We start from the raw sequence: 19,561 nt of genomic DNA on the forward strand, positions 1-19,561 counted from the left end.
GATTAGAGCTTCAGCTACGTTAATACATTGGAGACAATCGAACTGTTTTCCTTGGAGATCTTGAGAGGCATTTTGATAGAGATATTAAGAATCATGACGGGTCTGAATAGAGTAGATAGAGAAAAACTTTCATCTCTGGTTTAAGGATCGAGAACCGAAAGGAATTTAATCTATTTGGCAAAGGAAATGAGGCAGACATAACTTTTGGCGCAGCGAGTGGTGAAGGTCTGGAATTTACTATCTGAGAGTGTGAAGGAGGCAGGTTCAGTGGAGATAATCAAGAGTGAATTGTATTATTATGGTAAAAGGAAAATGTGCAGGGCTAGGGGAATGTACAGGGGGAATGGAACTGGGTGAACGATCTGGGGTCGCATCTACTCTTTGTTGTTCATTTTTGTTGCTTCGCATAGGCATTAATATTAATTAATATGTACGTCTCATAATACTTTCGAGCCCTAAAGGAGATGGAATTTACTCCGCGTTCTTCCAGAGCTACCATTACAAATTGAACAAGCGGATGTGAGGTTTCTAACTGAAGGGTGCTCTATTATGATGGGTTCATGCTGTTAGCCCCCCACACTCCATAACCTGTATTTTATTAAATTTTGAATCTTAAATCCTGAATTGTATATTTATTAACTATGCTATTCAGGATTCATAACGCTTTGGCACTGTCTTCCAGTCGTTAGTGTGATATTATTTTTCCGTGTTTCCCCCCTCGATCAAAGACCAGATACGCAGATGGGTGGGCCCTGTCTCTAACTAGGAAGGGATACCAAACATTTAGGTTCAACCAAGTATTCGCTTTTTAAGTAAATATTATATTTCATAACAATCACCATATCAATGATCTGATATTGAAAAGTTTTATTTTTGTGAAAATAACTTCCCATATTCTTTTGCACAGGTCCTCTGTTACAAACACATTGGCTGTTCTAATGCAATCTCTTAATTCACGCAGCCAGTTGTTATCTGCTCTTCACCAAAACACAACCGTTGAAGCAGGTGTTAAAAAACTGTCCTGGGAGTCACATTTGTCTGGATGTTCTCATTTTATCAGAGAATTTCGACGTTAGGGAGAACTGTAGATTGATTCGCCTCCAGGCACGTGGGCAACACGTGAACCCATTTTGCCCACAAAGTCTTCAATACCTTTTCTAAAGTCGGATCGCCCTGGTCGCAGAATGAGTATAGCAGCTGACATGTAGTTTCTGAGTGTGTCACCAGTGTTTAGTGGGTCATTTAGGGAAAAAAAAACTGATGAATCACTAGCAGGGCAAGCCCCAAATCATTCGGTCAGCTAATTCAGAAAACATAATGTCAGAACTAAGAGCAATTCAGGGCCCTCTGCAGCTGACTTAAATGTGTTTTCTGTCCTCTGGGGTGGGGTTGTAGGGGGGGTGGGTGAGGCGTAGGGAATTGTTTCTCACATTTGTTTCTCTCTCCACAGGTGCTTTCCGGACCTGCTGAGCTTTTCCAGTATTTTCTGTTTTCGTTGTGAATATCAAATGAGTTCCACGTCTACTGTTTGAAGCCATTCATCTCGTTTTAATTTTTGATTAATTTAAAAATTAATTTGAGTGAATATTTCATTGCGTTCTTCAGCTCACCTCTGAATTTAGACTGGGTCACCACGTAAATACACGTGTTGGTCGAGGAACTAAGAAGTTGCAGCATCATTGATACGCGATCTGTGATAAAGTGAGGGTCAGAAGGGGAGGAATAAAATTGAATATCTGCAATTCGCCGATAAGTGTTATAAATAATCTGGGTCACCCATAACAGAACAAAACTGCCTGATAGGCTGAAGAGTAATATGATGGATTTCCTGCGGTTTTCCAGCTCGGGGTCCTTGCGACTGTCTCCATTGTTCTGTCCTCGTACTGCCCTACGGGATTTATTGGTCACTAAAATACGTCTAACTGTCAGAACATTGAAGAGCAAAATGAGAAAGAATGGAAGGCAAGGGGTTAAAATGTAGTGAAGCAGCTCATATGCGGCCCATCCAGGGGAAGTAAAGAAGCTCGGTTTGGGGACACAATCCCAAGGGACATTATCAATTATCTCGGCAGTTTCATATATAAAATAGCAGGGGAGAGACTCTAAACATCCCAGCACACTCACTGTCCCCAGGGCCACAGCTGCCCTGTTCTCGGTGCAATATTTCGCTTTCAGCTTCTCACAACAAATGGCCACGAATCGATCGAAGGTGAATGCGACTGTGAGCCACACAGAGACACGTGTGATGGCAAAGGCAAGAACATTAATGAGGCTACACACTGGTGTAATGTGCAGGAATGAATCTGGATAATAAATCGGGACACTCCACCGCAATAAGGGATCAATGATAACGACCAGGAGGTCTGCCACTGCCATTCCCACCAGATAGTAGCTGATGCATTTGGAGAGACCGCACTTTCCTCTGGAGAGGATGACAATTGCCACGAGGTTAACTGAAAGAGAGAGAAAGGAAAGTGGAAAAATTACTGGATAAGTCTAGGGACAAGGCCGAATTTATAATTACCTGCAGAGAAAGTGGGCAGAAGTGGACTTCAGATGCCACTAAAACAGCAGGTTAAGGGTCGATTTAAATTCAGGATCATGAGCAATCTGCTTGCTGGAAACAGAAAGTGGCACCAGGAGCGTGCACTTGAGTTTTTAAAAGTGAGAAGGAGTATCAAATTGTGGCATCACAGGGAGATCATCACTTAATAATTTGATGAGTGCTGCAGTTTTCACCCCTCTCTCCATAGTTATGTGTTTGGTCTAAACTAACATTGAGGCATGAAGAAAATCTATATCTAAGACGAATAGCATGAGGGCTATATCTGCTGAATGAGTTAATCCAATGGATAGTGCTATGGAACAACACTGTTAGCATTGAATGCACAACCTTTGATCTCCAGGGCCCTTCTTGTGACTTGGGCAATGACAGATGCAGGAAGCCGAAGGACCCCAATCTCTAATCTTTCAAGTTTGAGATACAGCTGAAGTGTTGCACCCGCCAGTCTCTGTGCTACAAGCATTGCACACTTAAACTGTGTCACCACAAAGCTGAAGACATTGGAGACAGAGAGGGGCAGGGTGCATTCCGCACAGTCACACAATGTATAGGCAGGTGGTTCAAGAGAACCCTGTACCAACTTCCTGTTTAATAATTATTCGGTTCTGAATACTGATGTGGAGGAGGATCCCTCTCGGGAGTGCAGCTGGAGTCAAGGCTATAGCAACATGAGAAGCTCAGCTGCACATAGAGTCAGGAGAAATGTCCAGAGAACAATGATTAAAGGAGAGTCCATGCTTTAGAGAGAAAAAAAATGGTGATATATTGGTTCTTTTGTTACAGTATAAAGGTATCACTGAGCAGCTGCAGCGTGAACAGCATGAGATCGTGGTCCATATTTCTGCCAATGATATAGGTGCCACAGACTATTTAGTGCAGAAATAGACGGTTGGTGCACATGAATGCATGGCTGGAGAGATGGTGATAGTGTTTAAACTGTTGGAACATTTGGGACACTTCAGGTGAAAGTATGATAAGTATGGGCCAGAATGATTAGACCTCAGCAGTGCCAGGGCCAATATTCTCTTGGGCAGGAATGCTTTTGCTGTTCACGAGAGTACAAACTGAAGCCCGTTGTGGGGCGGGGGTGGAGGGAGGCAGTGATGGCAGGGGCAGGTTTGCGAGGTCAGGAGTAGTTAGAAGAGCAATGTAAGAATCATAGAATCACACAATGCAGAAGAGGCCCTTCGGCCCATCGAGTCTGCACCGACATGTGAGAATCACCTGACCTACCTGCCTAATCCCATTTACCAACACCTGGCCCATAGCCTTGAAAGTTATGACGTGCCAAGTGCTCATCAAGGTACTTTATAAAGGAGGTGAGGCAACCCGTCCAGGCAGTGCATTCCAGACCATCCCCACCCTCTGGGAAAAACAGCTTTTCCTCACATTCCCCCTAAACCTCCTGCCCCTCGCCTTGAACCTATGCCCCCTTGTGACTGACCCTTCAACTAAGGGGAACAGCTGCTCCCTATCCACCCTGTCCATGCCCCTCATAATCTTATACACCTCGATCAGGTCGCCCCTCAGTCTTCTCTGCTGCATCGAAAACAATCCAAGTCTATCCCAAGAGGGTGGGATTCAGGAGACTTAAAACCGGTGCCGGAAATGGAAGGCAGAGAATTAGAAAGAGCTTTGCCTGGAAAGCACGTGTAACGAATATTAGGAAATAAAGCAAAACTAAATATTTATTTCGTAACTGCTCAAATGCAAGAAGCACAGTGAGACCAGTAAGCTGAAGGCATAGATGGACAGAGTGGGGAAAAATATTTTTTTCCTTGAAATTACTGAACGGTGGTTTATGAAAGGACCAAAATTGCAGGTTAACGTTCCTGGGAACAAGGCATTCAGCCGGGGTAGAAAGGGCCATAAAAATATTAGACTTTGGTGGTAAAAAAAAACTATTTACACCGAAAGAAGGGATGGTACATTGGAGGGGTCATCAAAAGAGGTTAAATTCGGTGATATTTCAAAGATGAAAGTCGGCAAATACACTGCTAGGAATGTTGAATAGAGCTCCAAGCATTCCGAGGGCAAGGCGGCAATATGCAGGCTCATGCCTGGTAAATGCAACAAGATCATGTGGTAATAATGGGGGGTTTAGACAGTCGTTATTTTAACGTTGATACTGCCAATGTAAAAAGTGTTGCAGGCACAGAGCTCCTTTATTGCTGTCAAGATTTTTTTGTTACCAGCGTGTGGCATCCCAACAAAAGAGAGACAATATGGGTTCGGATTTCTGGAATTAAGTTTAGCAGGTGTAAGAAATATACTTGCAAGGACATCGTTGTTGTGGTAATCATGACTTAATTAGATTGGAATCTAATTAAATGGGAAAGAAAAAAAGGATAAATGTTCTAATTCGGAGGAAGGCAAATTTTCCGAGGTTGAGAAGGAAATTGGTAGAAAAAAAACAGAGGAGAAGAAAGCAACTTGAAGAAGAATCATTGTCAGAAAAAAAAAATGTGAAGCTTTCAGAAAGAGCGTGAAAGGGGTTCAGGTTAATAATGATTCCACAGAAAGAATGCCTGCGACAGTCTAAGCTGCAGTCCCCTGTTTGGCGATGTGAAAAGAGGGGAACGTCACCAAAAGGCCGCTCGTCCGTCAGGCACTGGTGTACAACACCAATATTTAAACATGCTGAACTGGAGAATTGTGCAGCATTCGTGTGTTATGTTTTCCACAAAGTGCTATTAAACTGGGGCGAGAAAAAAAAAAAACTTACTTCTGAGAGGAAAATGTGTTTGTACCTTGAGAATTAACCAGCTTTGGCTATTTCAGGGAAGACATACAAAAAAAATAACAAGAGCTGGCGGACTAAAGACACGGGCTGGGAGAACTGTTTGGTAGAAAATTAACACACATGAATCCAGCCGAAAGTCGAAGGGTAAGGACGGGCTCCTAACTGAGGGAACAGAATGAAGAAAGGTTGAAGAAAATTTACGCTGAGAGTGCAGGCACTTTTCAAACTAAGGGCTCAGTACATAACAGGATATTTTGGCCTACAACAAATGCTGCTCAGGGTATAATCAACTCCCAGTATACCAACTTGTTCCTCCCGAGATTGGTGATATGATGTTTTTTTTTCAAGGAAGTATGTTATTGCGAGGGTAGCGATCAAATGCTCTGGTCATCTACTGAAAACTTTAAACATCATGATATCTGCGTACCTGAGGTGACTGTATGAATTTCACTTTCGTCATATTTATAACAATTTAATGTGAGTGCCAAGGAGCATTACCAGTAGAATATAAATTCTAATCCCATGCCTTGGTAAATGTTAAATGAACAAAATGAAAGTGGATTATTAATCCACATGCTAAATTTTGTTATTACTCTTCTAATTTTAATATCAAAAATAAATATAACTTGAACAATGAAATTCTTTACAGGGAGCGTTAAACTGCATAAATGCTGGAATGATATAAAACACGTAGGTGCAATTTTAAAATGAAAACTACCAAAGCAAAGAATGGGCATGAAAAAATGGGAAGTAAAATGCAGGAAAATGTTTTGTAACTAAAAATGGAACATTGTTATTGCACCGACCATGGTAGATGCTGAGCAGCTCAAATACCAAAGGGGACTTTGAAAAAAATGCCGCAACTGTTTTGCAGTTTGTATAAATTTCGAACACACAACCTTCAATTTGCAGTCAGGTGTACTACTGCTGTACCACCATCCCAAGCGCAAAGCTACTGTTATTCCTATTCCTGCAATAGTACTGAAGACTTGTGCTTTAGAACTTGCAGCACCCCTAGCCAAGCTGTTCCTGTACAGCTACGAAACGGGCATCTAGCCGGCTATGTGGAAAATTGCCCAGATGTGGCCTGAACGCAAGAAGCAGGAGGCATACAAGCCGGTCAGTTGCCATGCCACCAGTTTACTCTCCCTCATCAGTAAAGCAATGGGAGGGGTCATCGACTGTGCTATGAAGCGGCACTTGCTTAGCAACAATCTGCTTCCTGACGACAGTTTGTGCTCCGGCAGGGTCACTCAGCTCCTGACCTCATTACATCCATGGTCCAAAAATGGACAGAAGAGTTGAACGCCCGAGTGACTGGCATTGATATCAAGACCGCATTTGACAAAATGTGCCATCAAGGAGCCTTAGCAAAAGTGGAGTCAATGGGAATCAGGGGGGGAAATCCCCAATAGTTGGAGTCATACCTAGCTGAAAGGAAGATGGTTGCAGTTGTTGGAGGTCAATCACCGCAGTCCCAGGGCATCACATCTCCTTGTTCCCCTATATCCGCCCTACATTACGCATGCTCAAATAACTCTTGCATTTTTTTTTCAACCACGACTTAACTTTCCTAAGTCATGTGAACTTTGTTTGGTTGTATATTGATTGTGTAATTGTCGTGATAATCCTATCTTCATAATGGATTCCACCAATTTCCCAATGAAAGATGTGAGACTAGCTGGTATATACTTTGCTGCTTTTGTCTCTCTCCTTTCTTGAAATTAAGTTTTACATTTATGGCTTCCCAATCTTCTGGAGCCTTTCCAGAACCTAGGGAGTGTTTGAAGTATGACAACCAAATCCACTCTGAAGAACAGTATTTTAATACAATAGGATGCAGGCTATCAGATCGTGGCGAGTTGTCAGTCTTTAGTCTCGATCATTTTCCCAGTACTTGTCATCTAGTGATCTAATTCCTCCCTGCCTTTGACCTTTGGTTGTCTGCTATTTTGGGGATGATATGTGTGTCTTTTACCGTGAAGGCTGAAAGCCAATAATTGCTCAAAGTCTCTGCCATTTCCTTTTGCTATCGAAGAAGGTAGTAGATGATAAACAATTGCCCATTTGTTTGATAATGATGAGCCAAGCTATACACGGCAGGAAAATGCAGATTGTCTTGTCAGTTGGATAGGAATGTGGAAAATGCAATTAAATTCCCAAGAATGTGAGGTAATGTATTTAGAAACGCTCCACAATGTAAGGTGAAACAGACAGGATGATGGTGGATATTGTGAATGACAAGACGAAGTTTGGAGTGTATGTAAACATAGTCACATCGTAGGAAATTTCGATGATCTGGTTCATAAGGCATATAAACTCTTTACATTTGTTAGCGGAGAGATCAATATATGAACAGGGAGGCTATATTAAACCAGCGTGCAACACCAATTGGATACCAACTAGAGCACAGGGATAGTTCGTGCAATGTCCTAGAGGAAAAACATGATTGTTCTGAGAGTGCTGATGCTTACAACGAGGACTTTACCAGTTATGGAACATTTTAGAATGGGGAAATGCTTAATAGGCTGGTGTGTACAGTCACGGGCAGAGGAGGCTGAGGGCTGAGTTAATTTAAATATATGAAATTATGGGTTGGGGCAGGTAAACAGAGTAATAGGTCTGTCATAATTAGCAGAGGGGCCAAACCCAAAGACCATTTAAAGCAATTAATAGGAGGGTTGGAGGTAAGATGAAGATACTTTTTTTTCACACTTATCATGGTGTGGACCTAGAACTCTTTGCCTGAAGTGTGATAGAAACAGAACTCTCAGTACACTTAAATGTTGATATTCACTTGAAGAGTGGTGATCCATAAGGTTGAGGGCCAGTTGCATGGAGCTGGCATAACACCAGTCTGGGTACACTGCAAGTGGCCATTGGGAGAATGGGGGATTAATGTTGGCAAGGATATCAGAAACAGTAATAAACAGCGGGAATACTATGGCTAAGAAAAAGAATTCACCTCTGGACTTGTAACTGGTAAGGCCTTACAACAAGGGCTTGGAAAATTCCCGAGAGCTGATGCAGTGAATTATTGGGTTCAGGTTGGGATAGAAGAGGCAGCTGTAGGCTGAGAGTGATTGAGTTTGGGACAGAGGCATCGAGAAGGAGATGAATGGGACAGGAGGGGCAAACAGGTCACTTAGGAACACGGATAAACTTAAGGAACGGATGACGTGACAAAAGAAGTGCAATACAGATCTGGGAGAGGATGCCTTTCACTGCAATTGGCTGCAACAGGATGTTAAAGGAAATCAAAGTTACAGATCGCAGTAACGGAACATAAGTAATGCACGCAGCCACTAATCTTTCTGGATGCTGACGTTAGGGAACTGCTCATTGGTTTAAAAGCGTTAAGTAAATAACATTGTACGTTTAAGTAAATTTAAATTTAAATTTGCTCAAGAAAATGAACTGAATCTTCAATTAACTCAGCAGTAACGGGGATTACAAAGATAAATATTTAATCAGGGAATTATCAGTGAATAACTGATTATCTAATGCTTATTTAATCAGTGCTTAATTTTTTTTAAAAAAGTTCTCCAAAACTACGCTGTTCGTTCTCTAAATCCCTTCTTATCCGTCTCCTCCATCTGTTCGGAGTCCCCACTCTCCAATTCCTTTCCAACATTCGTTTTCCCATCCCATTTGATACTAACATCCACCGTTTGGATTCCACTCACTCGATGCTTGTTCAATGATCCTATTCTCAGAGTAGGTTTGTTCATTGGTGGAGCTTCTATGAATGTTTTACTGCTCATGCTGATCGCCCAAGTGTCCATTTGATTACCTACACTGTTCACTTCGCCTCGACCTCCATACCCAATCTGTCCTCCACATCAATGTGATTGACCCCTCAGCTATCCTCTAAAATTGCTGTTCAGCTAAAGAAAGCCAAGAGTAGGTCATTAATATTGGTCTTGTTAATGACGCCTGCAATACATGAATGAACCAAAACACAAATAAGGTAACTTAGGTGTTCGCACGCAACTAGCAAAGGCTTAGAACAAAAAGTGTGCCAAAGCATTGAATCATATCAGTGCAATAATGAGTTGAGATGTAATTAGATAATTAAAAAGCTAAGACAATATCTTACCGGGAATTCCAACGGCTGCAAGAACGGGATAGTAAATCCGTTCTACCTTGTGGATTACAGAATATTCCATTTGGTTGAAACGCATTGACTCCTGCTTGCCTGGCACTCACAGCTCCGGCAAGCACTCTGAGCTGATCCATGACCATATATCAAGTTTGATCCAGGGAATACGTCCCCGCTGACCCTGTTACACTCCTGATCATTGCTATTAATTATATTCCCTTTCACAAACACATTACATCAGCACTTGTGACTCTGATGTAAATAAAATATTACATGAATCAAAAGTATCCCAAGGTACCCTCCCTTTGAGCAACACGGCACTTTGGACTCCAATCTCACAAATCTCGGCCATTGTCTTTTCTAAACAGCGCTCAGGGATAAAGCTAAACACACTCTTATTCTCTCGGAAGAAGCCTAAAATAATGCGTGTTTCAGTTAGAATTCGAGTTTTATACAAGTGACAATGTTCACTCGTTCAATAAAACGTGTTATTGATATCTCTGCAGTATACCGAATATTGGGACAGCCGTTTCACAATGTACGTGCAGTTTTACAGTTGAAATAGTAACTTTGAGTTTATGACACCACGTCAGTGAGAGGATAAAAGTTCAGGTTCAGGATAGTAACCTAAGAAACGTCCTGATTAATATTATGGCACTAAAAATGAATGCATCCCATGAGCATTTCACTCTCTACTATTTTAATGCAGATGTTTACCTGTTTATCGTACATATGATGCTGACTCCAGTAAAATTAACACTTTACTCCCCCTGACTCCAGTCTTCCACTCATTGCCGGATCAAACATCCAACCTTCATCTTCCCTCAATGTCAACTGGTCCAAATTCTGCAGTCCATGTCTATCCCTCACGAGGTCCGGCTTATGCACCACCCATTGCCTCACTCAGTTACTTTTGCTAACAGCCCCAGACCATCTTAAGACTGCAATTATTCCCTTGGGGTTACTAGCCCTCAATGGCCTAGCTATTCCCAACACCACCCTCTCTTCCAATCCTTCAGGAATCCCACGTGTCATCTATCCACAGCTGGCTGCAGAAACGGATGGGCTGGACATTGCAATGTTTATGCTACAGCGCAGTTGCGAGTTATTGGAAGGGAAACATTGAGGTTTTGTGATGTAGTAACCTGTATCCGAGACTGAAGCTCTTGGTTCGAGTTCCATACCAGGATTTGATGGCAAAGTAAGGGGCTTCCATAATACAGCCGAAATATTTGAGTGTTAACCCGCAAGACCTTCCAACACACCAATTGCAAGCGCTTAGTGTGAGGGACATGCCTTGCCTGTTATTTGATAGAAAGAATGTTGGATCCTCTACCATCAGCATCCACAGCAACTCAGGCTCCCTGAGTGAACTGAAGCACACCAGTACCACAAACAACATAATATTAGAAGGGAGATGGAGGGGAATTGTGCTGAAAAAAGCAGGATGGTTAGAAGAATAATCGGGGCTGATATCAGTGGCGGATCTCAACGACCCTGACATTAGTTGGACAGAAAAGGTAGATGAACGAAATGTAGTTTCTGAAATACAGGGTTCCTTTACAGCTTGATATTCAAATAAGGGAAGATTTGCTATTGAATCTATTAATGGAAAAAATCTACCAAAGCAGTTAAGAGATGCAAAAGGCGGAAAATAAGTAATGGCTGTGACTTCAAAGTAATACACTTTTGGTTGATAAAAGAGTGGGTAATATGTCTTCCGAAACAAAAAACATGTTTCGATCAGAGGAAAGCTGCCTTTGAGCAGCTGAAAAAAGAGGTTGGGAAAATAAAATTGACAGAAATGTACAATAACAGTCGGAAACATTTAAAACAGTGTTCCACGGAATCCAGGGAAAAAAAAAACACATTGAACTAAAAGTAGGAGCAAACGAGACACTAGCAGCGTTTCGGGGATCAATGAAGCCAGAAGAGAACAATTGGGTGCTCAGAAATAGCAATACAATAAGTACACAGATAGAAGGGGACTGTGTAGGAAGAGAAAGCACGATTCGTAGAGATGGCAATAATGCAAATTAGCTGCCAAGGATAAATTATAGAATTAATTTATCAAGCAGCATAAGGAAATAGTGAAAAATCTGAGCCTTAATTTTGTTTGATGAGCCTGTCAATGGAATGGGGCCATTACTAATGACCCAGTTAACGAAAGTAGCAATGCAGAAATATTAACTAGCCAATTCTCTTCAGTATTTACTAGGTAGCTCAGGCAGGCAAGACATTTCATGAAGAAATGAAAAATTAAACACATGCATTCAAATAGTTTTTTTTTAAATGACCAAACAGACTCAAAGGCGTTAAGGCATCACATACTCTAAAAGCAACAAAGTAAGAGAAAGCTGATAGATGGATCAATGTAATGAATCAGAAATATATATATTGAGACAGAGTCCAAGTCTTTCTCCTGCGTTCTTTGATTCTTCACAGCAGAGCTGATGTGCTCAGTTTCTGACCCTGCTCTGGCCTGTTGGATGAGGCGTTGTTATATGGTATGGTTTGTCGCAACTTACTTCCATTCACCAATGTCAACTTTCTCCCATTTTCAAGGGGGTCTTCTGAGTGTCCGTAACTAGTTTTATTCGGCCTTGACATAAGGAGGTCTAAAAGGAGATAAGCTTCGGAAGGCACCTAATTGCCACACGGATGCCATTTTCAGGCGAGCAGAACTAATTTCACGTGAAGCTGGTTTGTGCTGCTGGAGGAATTGGCTTTGGTGAGAATGCTGGAGATTTTTCATCTATATCCACCCTTCACTTTTCTCATACTGCTGTTGAAAATTCTCCAATTCCCAGAGATGTCTTTGGGAAGTGCTCCACGTCTCATTGAGACTTGGAAGGGTGGTGACACAAGCAGCATCGTGGATTCAAACCTTTGTCGACTTATTGATATCTGTTGTCGAAGAGCCGATTGTGCAATCTTTTGAGAAATTTATCTGCCAAGATATGCACAGTTTTCAACTGCATTAAAGTCTTTCCACCAATAATAGTCATGGTTGGAGGTGTAGTTGCTTGCCCCAGGAGGTTTGGTGGGCAATGTTGGTCATGTTGATGTTGAGTACGGAAACAGCCCTAAGGCCAATTGCTCTGCTTCCAGGTAATGGCAGTGTTGATGCTTTTCCAAGTTGTCACCCATTGTTTGTGGTGGCTCCAGTTGTGACCAGTTGAAAAAGCATGAGCTCACCAACTGAATCCAGCTTATTAAATTGGAAATATATTGTTAACCCACCCAGTGGAACATAAAAACACACCCCTATTGTACATTTAGCTTTAAATATCATACATGGACATCCGCATCATGGTATGAGCTCAATTCTCAAAAACTTTGTAGTGGAAAGTGAAAGGTGATACAGTGGCTGTAGTAGTAAGTTTCAAATTTATTGGCAAAACAAAAATAATTAAGAACATCAGTTAATTTATACATAAGATAAACACATTTGCAGCTAAATTAGGTAGTAAATACATTATTGGACATTTCTTTGGATTTTTCCACTTTTGGAATTCGTGTTTAGGTGAATATCATAGCTGTATTTCAGGGACACTAAAATATACAAACTGAAATTCACCTTATTTATTTATGCAAGTCTTAACAGCAATAAAAAATCCATTAGGTTAAGTGCAGATACAGATGGTGCATGTTCTAATGGAATAGTAGAACTTTTTCGAAGGTCTGATTGGCCTCATCCTGATGGTATTGTCTTATGCTCCTTAACTTTTGTAAGAAATTAATTGGGGTCACCAATGACATTTAGGAAAGGAAATGTGACTTCCTTATGCAGTCTGGTTACCTGTGAATGTATTTGTCATGATATTACTGTGGGATACTTTAAAACAGGCTTATGTTTATGTGTGTAAATAATTTAAATAAGCTGCAGACGGTTCAGCTGCAAGGTTTAAATTATCGAAGAAGTAAAGCGTAAAGATACCAGCATTTGAAATGGTAATAAACCAGCTAATTAAAATGGGATTTTTATTTTTGGATTGGGGACAGATTGGTAGTTTTTCAAAGGGACGTAGCGAGATGTTTTCAACTGGCAGATGAATAAGATAAAGTTATTATGTTTATACTTTTGTTTCCCAAGTGTGCAGGCAAGAATGATAACATAAAGATTTTTATATTCTGGGAAAAGCAAATTTCAAAGACAGTTGGAAACAATGGAGTTTAATGATCAAAAATGGGGAAACATATTTAAAGGATTGAAAGGTGTTTGGGGCTGGCAGAGTGAGATCTTGAGCGGTGCCTTGTCTGAAACATACTTGTGGAAAAAGGCCTCCAGATACAAGAGAGAATTTTGCTGTTCCAGGACCAAGGTTGTGTTAAAGGCATTTTCTGTTTCACGGTCGAATGAGAGGGACTGAGAAGCTGTAAAATACGTTCTTTATAGAAACAGTGGGTGCTTGTGGTAATCTTGCTGAATGTCCTATAGATTAAAAAACTATTTCAGACTCCTGGATAAAGGAATGTGTAGTTGGGAGTCTAGTGAGGTGGAAATTTTGGAAAATGATATAAGGCTAACTAACTGTGCAACTGTAATCTAGTGTATGGTTTACTTTTCCTTTTATTATGTAAATAAATGTTTTACTTTAACTATAAAAGTCTCGAAATGTGGTCGTGGATTCATAACTTCTGATTTCAGTGCACAAACCTTCTCTTAATAAACACAAATTGCATAGTCATTGTGATAGTGTGGCCAAGCTCTGCTTTGTATTTTGCCTGCCTGGCAAATTTCTCCTGATATAGCAAACAAAAGTGGTGGCCTGTCCCGGATTTTTCAAATTCCTTGATTTGTTTTGAAGTTGGTGAATCTTAAGGCTATGGGTGCGAGAGGAACGTTGAATTCAGGTGTTGGTTTTGAGGGATTTTAAAGTGGTTAGACTGCAAATAAGGCTTTAACAATCGCTAAGGCATTTCTGGGAGTAGAAGATGTAACCCTGATGGGATTACACAATTTAACTAAGGCTTCATGAACGGAATTGGCAGATAAATTGTAGCTAGAATTAACCACAGGCAGCAAAGAAAGTAGAAATAATTGAGATAATAATGGCACAGCATTGGAAATTGAAAGGGAGGCCTGGAAGTCGTGAGTCACAAATGGAGACAGTCAGACATCAGTTCTAAATGAAGCAGCTTGAAGGTGAACAAACAAAGGGAATGGAATAAAAATTTGATTGGAGGAAAGAAAAAAAAGAGCATTTCAAAGGGACCAAGCAGAAAGGCAGAAGAGAGAAAGAAATCAGGAAAGTGAATTGGAACTAAGGTCGTTAGCAATGGAGAAAAGAGAAACTGAATGCGAGCATAAAAGACTCGAAGTTAAAAAAGAGATCTCAGATGTTAAGGAAGCAACCTTCAACCCAAAGCCCACTGGGGAGATGTTTAAATTATTGCAGTCATTTGTGAAATCTGGGAAAGGGGTGCAGAGGCATTCTTTATTTCATTTGGGAAGATAGATAGGCAAATGAAATGGCCACAAGAAATCTAGACATTGTTTTTGCAATATAGGTTGGTAGGCAGAGCACGTTAGTCCTACGTATTGCTGTCAGATGAAGTATCTATGGAATATGAGGCAGTTAAAGAAAAGGCTATTTCAAGTTCATATGAGTTGGTGGCTGAGCACACAGGCAGAAATTTCAGAATGCATGGAAAGAGCCTGGACAGACTTATATTAGACTTGGGAGAGTAAAACATTGTTTTGAACGGTCGATATGGGCATTAAAGAGTTAAGGACAACATAAGCATCGCTTAGAGAAGTAATTCTTTCGTCTGAATTTAAAGGTTCACTTCCTTTGGTAATTAAATTTCATGTGAATGAACCGAGTGTTAAAATGGCTAGGAAAGCCACAAAGATAGCTGAAGGTTATGAGCTAGTCCATATATCAGAACCTTTTCTTTATTTCATCATTCTTTTCTATCTGAGAAGGGTAGCAAGTGGGATGGTTAAAGTAAGGCTTATAGTTGGGGAAGAGAAGAGGCAGTTGGAAATGCTAAGGACCATTCTCCTCACACCAGAAAAGAATGTGCTGAGTGTGCAAATGACACTCGAAAGCTTTAGTATTTACATTGAAATAAGGTTGGCCACACAAATTCTGTGCATTGGAGGTTACAAAGCGAAGCTAGTAGTTGGAGCACAGATAAATCCTGGACATGAGAGCACTGTGGGTTCTGAGGTCCCGAGGCAAGAAAAAAAAATGGTTTCTGTGCGGCTGGAGCAGGAAAAATCAGTAATAGGTAAAGAAGTGGGATTGTGTTCAAAATGTACCCAAGAGAGTTCTGAAGGGCAGGGTATAATTTTGTATGTGTAGAGGAAGTATTTCCATGTGTACAGGGTGCAGCAAGCAAAGATATTAATATTTTAAGGTGCACCGGGGCTAGGCAGTCCTCAACATTATGGGATAGTGCTATTTGTTGTCCAAGGGGGTATTGCTGGAAAGAATGGAATTAATGGGGATGCTAAACCCATTCCATTGTGGAAGATTTTTTTCTTTAAAAGTTGAAAGCAGGTGAGGCAATTGTTGGGGTCTTGAAACAATTACCCGTTGCAGGGTTTTAATTTACCCTATCTAATGATATAGCTGGGTCACAGATGTCGGTGATACCTGCTGTAGTGGAGCAGCCTGTGGAGACACAATCAGCAGAGATGTTGTAGAAGAACATTCTGGATTGTTCCCAGACTGTGTAGTAATGTGATCACATCACAGGCGAAACAGGAATAGGAGTAATCTAAAAGACAGGAGAAGGACGAAGACATCCAATTTGCTGGATCAGTTTTTGAAAAGATTTTTCAGGGGGAAACGTTTGAAGATAGTGAGGCTGAATTATTTAGCTGTGAGGAAATTGGTAGAGTTACAGCAGAAAGGTCCACTGATAAAGCAGCTTTAGCAAACAGCTAATTCGGAAACAGAGGCAGGTTGTATTCCAGCATGGTATTCCCTTAAAGGCATTGTGTTAATGAGGAAATAGAGACCACCCCATATTCCAGCAGATGAAAAGTGGCTGGTAGTACATCTAATCATATTGCCATATGGAGAAAGAAATAAAATATTAAGAGTAGCTTGTGTCATTCAAATAGTTGGACATTGAGGAATTGGGAAAACTCAGACAAAAATACAGAAACATTTAAATTGGCTTGGACTGCAAAAAGTTGTAGTCAAAATCAGTAGAACATGTCACACAACTAGGTGACAAGTAAATGTTTAAGCAATGATTAAACCTGCATCTTTAACTCCGATTCCAGCATGTGAGGTACATTGTACCAGGGTCCTGATTGATTGTCTAGGACCCCTCCCTCAGTCTAATAGCGGATAACACTGCTGGCTGACAATCATGGATGCATCTACTAGATCTCCATTTACAAAATGCCTTTACAAAATGTTACAGAAAAGAGGATTGTAGAGGAGCTGAAAAAATTTTGTACAAGCTACCAAAAGTAACACACTGGGTGCAGCATTCAAATTACATGTCACAGCTGTTAAAGGAAGTAGTGAGCAGCCTGAGGATAAAGCAGTTTATATCGCCAGCTAATCACCCTGAATCACAAGTTGCTTCGGAGAGATGGCATCAAATTTTAAAATTATGATAAGAGCATATATTCAAGACTACCCACAGGACTGGGATCGAGGGATTACATTCTTGTTTGCTATTAGGAATGCCCCTAACGAATAAACAGGGTTTAGCCCTTAGTAGTTTAGCCCTGACTTAGTCTATAGTGAGGAACTAAGGGGACCAGTTATGTTAATTCACGAGAAACTAATGGGTCAGAGTTCAGAAACTACTCTCTTGGATTATGTGACAAAATTAAGAGAATGATTGAACAGAGCATGTAAACTAGCTAAGGAACATTTAAAGAGATCATAGCGGGTGATGAAGACACGTGCGGATAAGGGGGCAAATTTTCCTAGTTTAGTTGCTGGAGAAAAGATATTAGTCTTGTTGACACTAGTCCAGTGTAAGGCGAACCATTAAATGCAAGGATTAGTGGGCCTTGCAGGATTCACAAGAGACTAAATGATTAAATTATTCCTTATAGAAAAAAGAAGCAGAGGTTATGTCATGTAAAAATGTTTAAAACGTTCCATGACAGGGAAGTTAATCAGAAGGAGATATTAGTTCTGGTGGATAAGGAGAAAGAGATAGAAATGAAGGACTCTGAAATTGTCTTACCTCCAACTAAATTGGATAATGAGGGTGTACTTAAAAAAATAAATGTACTATTGGATTTACTTGCAGACAAGTGTCAAAGTGATTTGGAGGCACTATTATAGTCATTCAGATATTGGTGGGAATTAGCTGAGGAAAACAATTCTAGCTACATATCATGTAGATGTGGGAGATTCGGTTTCAGTAAGGCACCTTCCTTAGCCATTCAATCCAGTGAAATTAGCTCAAATGCAAAAAAAATTGAATTAATTCTTCAGAATGACATCATAGTTTCTAGTCCCAGTAACTGGAGTTCACACATTGTGATGGCACTGAAACCAAATGGAACACAAAAACTGTACGTGGATCATCGAAAACTGAATGCAATGAATAAAGCGGATTCATATCCTATCCCAAGATTGGAAGATTGTATAGAGAAAGTGGGGCAATTAGAGGTTATCATAAAGACTCACTTACTGAGAGGATAATGGCAAATACCATTATAGGAATGAGCAAAAAAGTTGTTGGCTTCTGTAACTCCAGGTAGACAATATCAGTTTAAATTTATGCCTCTTGTTATGGATAATACAACAGGAACATTTCAATGGCTTACAAAGTAATTGCAGGACTTTGAAATTGTGCTGTTTATATTGACAACTTGGTAGTTTTCAGACAAACGTGGGAGGAGCATTTACAAAACCTCAATGAATTATTTGATCGGCTGCAAGAAGCTAATTTGCTGGTGAACTTGGCTAAGAGCGAAGTTACAAAAGCACATATTACATATTTAGGCCATGCCATTGGACACGGTAAGGTGGCCCTATGTTACGTGAAAGTAAAAGCCATCGTGAACGTCCTGTGCCTACAAGAAAACGGGAAGTTTTGAGGTTTCTACGCATGATTGGATTTTCTTGGAAGTTTGCACAAATGTTAACAGGGTGATTGTTCCATTAACTGAATTGCTCAAAAAAGAACATAAAGTTTCATTGGACACAGACGTGTCAAAATGCATTTGACGGTCTGAAAGCTGTTCTAACTACTTCAGAAGATATAGCAGCACCTAATTATGTCAGGCAGTTTAAGTTGTTAATTGATGCAAGTGATGAAGGCATTGTTGCTTTACTGTTACAAGAAGATGAAACAGGAATTGAAAGCTGGTAGGATATTTTTCAGGGAAGCTGAATGTACATCAGAAAAGATACTCAACCATCGTAAACTAGACTCTATGCCTGTTGTTAGCATTGCAGCATTTCGAGGTTTATGTCGCAAGCAATTCTTCAGAAATATTTTTTTATATACAGACCAAAATCGTTTAAAATTCCTGGATAGATTTTCAAGACCGAAATGCAAAACTGTTCAGATGGAATTTATTACTCAACCGTTTAATTTAGATTGTACAAGTGGATGGATGACATAATTTAATTATGGATGTGTTGTCAAGAGTTTAAAATTATAAGGAAATTGGACATTTAAAACTTATGGGGAGGCGATGGCATAGTGGTGTTTTCGATTTGGAGAGGGTGTTTCCTCCTGTAGGATAATCTAGAGCGAGGGGGAACAGTTTAAAAATAAAGGATCACCAATTTAAAGCAGAGTTAATATGATTTCTTTCATGCAAGGGGTCGTGAGTCATTGGAACTCTCTCTCGAAAATGTGTTAGAAGCAGAGCTTTTGAATATTTTTAAAGCAGAGGTGGATAGATTCTTGGTAAGCAAGGGGATGATAGGCTATCAGCGATAGGCAGGGTACGGATTGTAGGTTACTTTCACATCAGCCATGATCTTATTAAATGGCGAAGCAGGTTCAAGACGCTGAATGACCTACTCCTGCTCCTTGTTCGTATGTTGGTATGTTGTATCTAACCCGTTCTGAACCTGCTCTGAGGTTTTAGATGGAAAAGTGTAGATTGATCCTTACTCAGTATCAACCGGTTGTTTACTTTCTCTGCGCCCTTGATAGGACAGTGTGTAAGGGCTAGAAGGCTGGGAACAGATGAAGCCCAGGG

This window comes from Carcharodon carcharias, assembly GCF_017639515.1.
Source record: "Carcharodon carcharias isolate sCarCar2 chromosome 37 unlocalized genomic scaffold, sCarCar2.pri SUPER_37_unloc_1, whole genome shotgun sequence".
NCBI lineage: Eukaryota > Metazoa > Chordata > Chondrichthyes > Lamniformes > Lamnidae > Carcharodon > Carcharodon carcharias.